We start from the raw sequence: 6,805 nt of genomic DNA, 5'->3' as shown, positions 1-6,805 counted from the left end.
ATCGAGTGTGTATAGCTGAAGTCACTAATACATCATATCCATAGCCCGTGTGTTATAGCGAGTAAAGATGATACTCACATTGTCCTGTATGACGATAATGAGGCATGTGTTGCACAGAAGAGTAATGGGTACGTTAAGGGGAACCTTACAAAGCACATTGCACCTAAGTTCTTTCATCCACATGAACTCCAAAAGAGTTGTAAGATTCTTGTTGTGAAGGTTTACTCTGGTGACAATTTAGTAGTTTTTAACTAAGCGTCTGCCTATATCCACTTTTGAGAAGTATGTTCACATATTTTGGATACATAGCCTTGGAAGATTATTGTCTTTATGGGGCCAGAGGCAACCTCTAGGTGTAATTGAATTAATAGTTTATAAAACCCTTATAGTCTTGGAGATTATACCTCGAAAACTTATGATTGGACTATTTTTTTCCATTAGCTAAGTTTTTTCTCAATGATTTTTCGTAGTCTAAGATTTTCTAGTGTAGCACACGATTACACATACATTATGTACTCTTTTCTTCTACTAATTTTTTCCAGGGAACTTTTCTAGCGAGATCTTTAATGAGACATGAGTATGGTAAGATAATGGCCAAGGAGAGTGTCAGCAACTATATCTTTTTATATAACGACCATTATCTTATTTTCTTCTATATCTTTTATCGTATATAGTTTTTCCCAATTGTATATATACATTTCAATTATCTAATGAAGGTGGCCGTTTTTAAATTTCATGAGTTCTTGTTCTACTTTCTCTCTTCTTCTCTTTATTGTTCTAGGCGTAGAATTATGATATATTTACATCGAAAGATTAAGCTAAGAAGGCGAACATTTTAACAACAACAACAACAATAGGAAAATATTTTTTACCTCTCCTAAAATTTCCCGTATTGATATGCCTTATAATTGTTGGATGCCCATAAATCGATTCATCCTACCAACTTTTAATGAAATGCTAAAGTATCCAATCAAATAGTGGCATTTCAAATTGTTAAAAGGGAAGATTAGGAGGGAAAACATTAGTAAGGTATGTAGGTAAACAACATTATTCCTCCTCCTCCTCCGCCTCCCCATCATCTTCATAGCAAAGAAAATCAAAATTTTATTAAGAGTATAAATTAACCTATAAACAACAATATAATGCATGTAACCAAAAATAAAACTATCAAACAACAAATGATAGTATCAACTATTGAAGCTAGTCAAACTTTTATTAAGCTATGAACCAAACGAGCAATATTATCACCAAACTTAAAACTATCAAATTAACAATGTCATACTTAGGATGGTAATATATGTTTATTTTAACTTTTTGAGAAATTTTTTGATCTCAATGTATAATATTTTAGAAAATTCGAAACATACTTTAAGAGATCTCAGTAATCATATCTTCTTTTAATATCGCCCACCTATTATGTTTCAACTCATTATTCAAAGATCTAGATAGCCAAGAAGGTCAAGAATGAGCCCCTAGCTATTAGGACTCTATCTCGCTAGAATTCTTCTCTTTGTATATTTATTGTATTATTCTTTGTCAGACTAGAACTCTTTATATCCCTATAAATAACAATTCATTCTTCATGTATATTGTACTATTCAAGTATTCAATAACAATTCATTCTTCTAGAATTATTTATTCTTCTCATATTTATTGTTCTCATCCTAGCTAGCTACCTCAAAAATAAGGATGTCAACCTCTAACTCTACAAACCTGATGCATTTTTTTTTCATTTTAGTAATGTATGTTATTTTGATTGAATTCATATATTGAAAATATACTACATAAATATCAATCTCTATTCAGATCATGTCTTCTTTCAATATTCCTGATCTAATTACTGGTTTAATTAAGCCAATTAAAAAGAAGCTCATCATTTAATACCACGCCAAGAAGGTCAAGAACAAGCCCTTACCTCATAACAAAATCAACGATGTCAACCTCTACAAAATCAGTAATGTTGGTTTAATTGAATTCAAATACTGAAAAGATTGTGTTGTGATTAATGAGAATAAGAATCGATAATAATGGCAAGAAACAAAGAATTAAAGATTTACGTGATTCAGCAATGTGTCTATATTCATGTGAGCGAAATTATTTTTATTAATTGTAGTGATGATCAAACATCCAGAGATACAATCAACATATTTATATACATCTCTAAACATGGTACATGTGCAAAATTACATATTCATCGTACCGAAAGTCAAAAAATATTACCCGTGTGATGACATCTCGATTACCATTTCAAATGAGTAATAATACTACTTTGTAAAGAATATTGAGTTAAAAAAAAAAAAAAAAAAAAGGGATTTGGGACAACAGAAGTAACATTCATGAAGTCTATAAGTCTATAACTAATAATATAAGGCAACTTTCGAGAAAAAGGAGAGAATATATGGTTGGTGTGTGTCCTTTGAAAAGAACCTTCCTTAGTTTGGTGTTGATTTGTTGTGGGTCTACCACTCTGGCACTCTACCACCATTATGATTCATCCAACATTCCCACTGTAATGTCCAGAAATTGGAACCTCGAAATTCATAATGGCAATAGAGGAAACCGATATGATTCGTGTTCAACTTAAAATAGTCTCTAAATTGTACAGTGGAAAAAACAATATTTTCATTTTTTTTTACTTTCTTAATAATGTTTGGAAACAAATTTGTAAAAATAAAATAAAGTAAAATAAAATTTAAAAAAAAAAGACTAGAATGAATTTATAAACATATAAAACGTAAGCCAATTTATAAATTTATCGTTACAAATTATTATACAAACACATTTAAAGGAGTTAATAATTTAAATGGGCAAAGTTAAAATGATGAGGATTTAGATTATCTGATGAATGTTAACAAACACAAAATAGTACAAGAAACATAATAAAGAATGCCTAACTAGAGTCCTTTTAAAACACAAATAATATATTCCAAAGTCCAAACACTCCCCCCTCAAGCTCAAGGTGGATGAGGAACAACGTTGAGCTTGCCTCGAAGAAAAGCAAACCGCATACTGGAGAGAGGTTTAGTAAATATATTAGCAAGCTGGTCCTTCGTGGAGAAAAAATGCACCTGCAACTCCTTCTTGGACACTTTATCACAAACAAATTGGTAGTCGATCTCCACGTGCTTAGTGCGAGCATGAAAAACAGGATTCGCACACAAGTAAGTGGCACCTAAGTTGTCACACCACAGCTTAGGCGTAGACCCCGAATACAGACCAATCTCACGCATCAGGGACACCAACCAAGTAACCTCCGCAGAAGCATTAACAAGAGCTTTGTACTCAGCTTCAGTAGAGGAACGGGCTACGGTACGATGTTTCCGACAAGACCACGAGACCAAATTATCACCGAGGAACACCGCAAAACCGCTAGTAGACTTCGGTCCTCTAGACTACCAGCCCAATCCAAATCCGAAAAAGCATGCAATTCAGCAGATACAAACCGAGAGACATGAAGACCAAAATGAAGCGTACCTTTAATATACAACAAAACACGATTTAGCATCCCTTAGTGAGCCGTAGTAGGAGCATGCATATGCTAACAAAGCTTATTCACCGCAAAGGAGAGATTCGGGCGAGTCACTGTAAGGAACAACAGAGTCATCAGGGTCCTGAACCAGAGGAATAGGAGTAGTGACTGGCTTACAGTCAACCGTGCCAGAACGCTTGAGAATATTCGTCATATAGCGCTGCTGAGAAAGAAACATACCACTAGAGACATGGACCGTTTCAATGGCAAGAAAGAAAGATAGAGACCCCATGTCACGAACCTTAAACTCCAACACCATTTTAGAAACAAGACCTGAGACACGCACCGAATCAGACCCCAAAACCAAGATGTCATCAACATAGACCAATAAGTACAGTTACACAGAACCAGACGAATAGACAAACAACGACACATCAGTCTTAAAAGGAACAAACACGATGGAAACCAAAAAGTCATGTAGCTACGTGAACCATGCATAGGACGCCTACTTAAAACCATACAGCGACCTCTAGAGTAGGCAGACGTGATCCGGATGAGACTTGTCCTCGTAACCCGGCAGTTGGCGCATGTAGAGCGTCTTAGCCAAAGCTCCATTCAAGAAGGCGTTGTGAATGTCCAGCTGCCTAATTATCCAGTGCCGAGACACAACTAAAGACAGAAGAAGCCGAATTGTAGTTGGCTTGATGACTGGGCTGAAGGTCTCAAAGAAATCCTGCCCAACAACCTGAATAAACCCCTTCGCCACAAGGCGAGCCTTATACCGCTCAATCGAACCATCAGCCTTCCGCTTGGCCCGAAACACCCATTTGCACCCCACAACATTCATACCAAGAGCAAATGGAACCAACTGCCACGTGTGAGTGTGAAGCAATGCATTGAACTCGAGGTCCATAACCTCGTGCCACTCGAGAACCTGGCCTGAACCGCTTGAGAATAACACGTTGGCTCGGGCATATCAACAACGGAAGTCAAAGCAACATGTTGCGTCAGTCCCATGCTGCGTAAGGTCATAGAATGAGAGCGAGGATCCCGCAAGTGCACCCTTGTCCGGGTGAGACAAGGGCGACCGTTCTGCTCATGAGTATACGCACAAGACTGCCTGTGACGAATACGAAGAGCAGACAAAGTCGAATGGAGCTTTTTATACTCTCCCCCTAAATCAGATTGAAGGGACACAATTTTACGAGAAAAGGAGCGTTCAACTAGTGACCGAAACTTGTCAAAAATGGAATATAAATATGGTTTTGCGCGCATAGGATACAACCAAGTAAAACGCGTATAATCATCCACAAACAAGACAAAATAGTGAAAACCATTGATTGAAATTAAAGGCGCACGGCCCAAATTATCAGTATAAATTAATTTCAATACATTTGAACTAGATTGATCGACACACGGTAAAGGAAAACGAGACGACTTGCCTAACTGACAAGCTGGACAAACACCCGAAATATCACTAGATTTAAACGAACTAACTGAACAAGCAGGTAAAATCTGACGCAAGACACGTAAATGAGGGGGACCGAGCCGCTTGTGCCAAACACCAGGAGACGCACGAGCAGCCACGAAAGATGTAGGACCATGACTAGTGACCGGCCAAGTGTATAGACCACCCAAAGTACCCCCTCTAAAAATCATTTCCTTGATGGACAGATCCTTCACAAGAAAATAGGTAGGGTGAAACTAAAAAAAACACATCATTATCACGAGCTAAACGCTGAACAGACAATAACGAGGAAGACAACCCAAGGACATGCAACACATTAGATAATTTAAGCGACCTAGAAGTAGTGGCTAACGAAGTAGAACCAACATTAACAATAGGCATACCTGAGCCATTGCCAACCCGAAAGACATCCGGGCCATCATAACCAGCAATGGAGGACAAAGTAGAGACATCCGGAGTGGCATGATTGGTCGCACCAGTGTTTGGAAACCACTGGTGAGACCCAACTAAAGTCGCGTCTAGGGCCGGATACACCACATGAGCCTAAGGATTTGAACCAATAGTAAACCTCCTTTAACAATTCAAGGTCATGTGACCAAGATTGTCACAAATCTGACACCGAACCGTCGACCTGGAACGGGTACGGCCTCGCCCCCGATTCTAGCGACCACATCCACTGCCGGTACCGCCACTGCCACGAAACTGCTGCTGTCCACGAGGCTGCTGCTGCCCCTGCTGGTTACCGCCGCCGCAACCACCACGACGTGTAGCCATCACCACTGACGTCTAGTCAGCGCCATCATCGGATAAAATCCTGCAACACCAAGAAGTCCGAGAGCTCCATCACCGAGATCAGAGCTCCTCTCGTCAACGCACCCACCAGCGGCCTGTTCTCAGGCCTCAACCAACGGAACACGTACAAATTCTGATCATTGGCTGACACCAGATGACCGGACGAGCACAGCCAAGATAGTCCGAGACGGACGAGTCCTCCAGCCGGAAGGATTGCAGCAAGCCGAGAAGACGCAAGGTATGAGCCTTGGTCGTCAAACCCAAAGTCTGCTCGATCGCCATTCAAAGCTGCCGGGAAGTCGCACGGCCAATGGCAAGGTGGAAAGCCTCTTCCGACAGGGAAGAGACGAGAAGGTAGAGAACAACCTGGTATTGTGGTAGCCACCCATCTCGACCAGTAGCCAACGCCGCCGGAGCCATGATGCTGTTGTCCGTCGTCGATTCCGCCGGTGTCACCGTTTCAGGGCATGGGTACGTCCCGTCGACAAAATCAAGGAGACCTTAACCACGTAAAAACGGTGTCAACTGCGTTCTCCAAAATAGATAATTGTGGTTTGTTAATTTAATCGAGACGAAGTGGTGGGCATAGGATAGAGAATTGCCAAGTAACGCAGGAGGGGATGCAAAATGAGAAACAGTCCAATTAGAGGAAGGTTGAACAGAACCCATACCAGATGAGGATTTCGATTATTTGATGATTGTTAACAAACACAAAACAGTACAAGAAACATAATAAAGAATGCCTAACTAGAGTCCTACTAGAACACAAATAATATATTCTAACAAAAATAAGAAGGATAAAATTGGAAAGGATGTTTAAGAATGTAAAATAAATAAATATCATGTACAACTTATCATCTCTCTCTCTTTAAGTTTGACCCATATGAAAAATGACGAAATTGCCACCGTGTTTTTTTAAACGTTCTTAATCCTAAATGTTGATTTTGGCAAGATCAATGGCTCTCCTATCACCGCATTTGAATCGTATTATATATATATATATATATATATATATATATATATATATATATATATATATATATATATATATATATATATATATATATATATATATA

Source organism: Ipomoea triloba, chromosome 4 (genome assembly GCF_003576645.1).
Source record: "Ipomoea triloba cultivar NCNSP0323 chromosome 4, ASM357664v1".
NCBI classification, from domain to species: Eukaryota; Viridiplantae; Streptophyta; class Magnoliopsida; order Solanales; family Convolvulaceae; genus Ipomoea; species Ipomoea triloba.
This window is presented reverse-complemented; position numbering follows the sequence as displayed.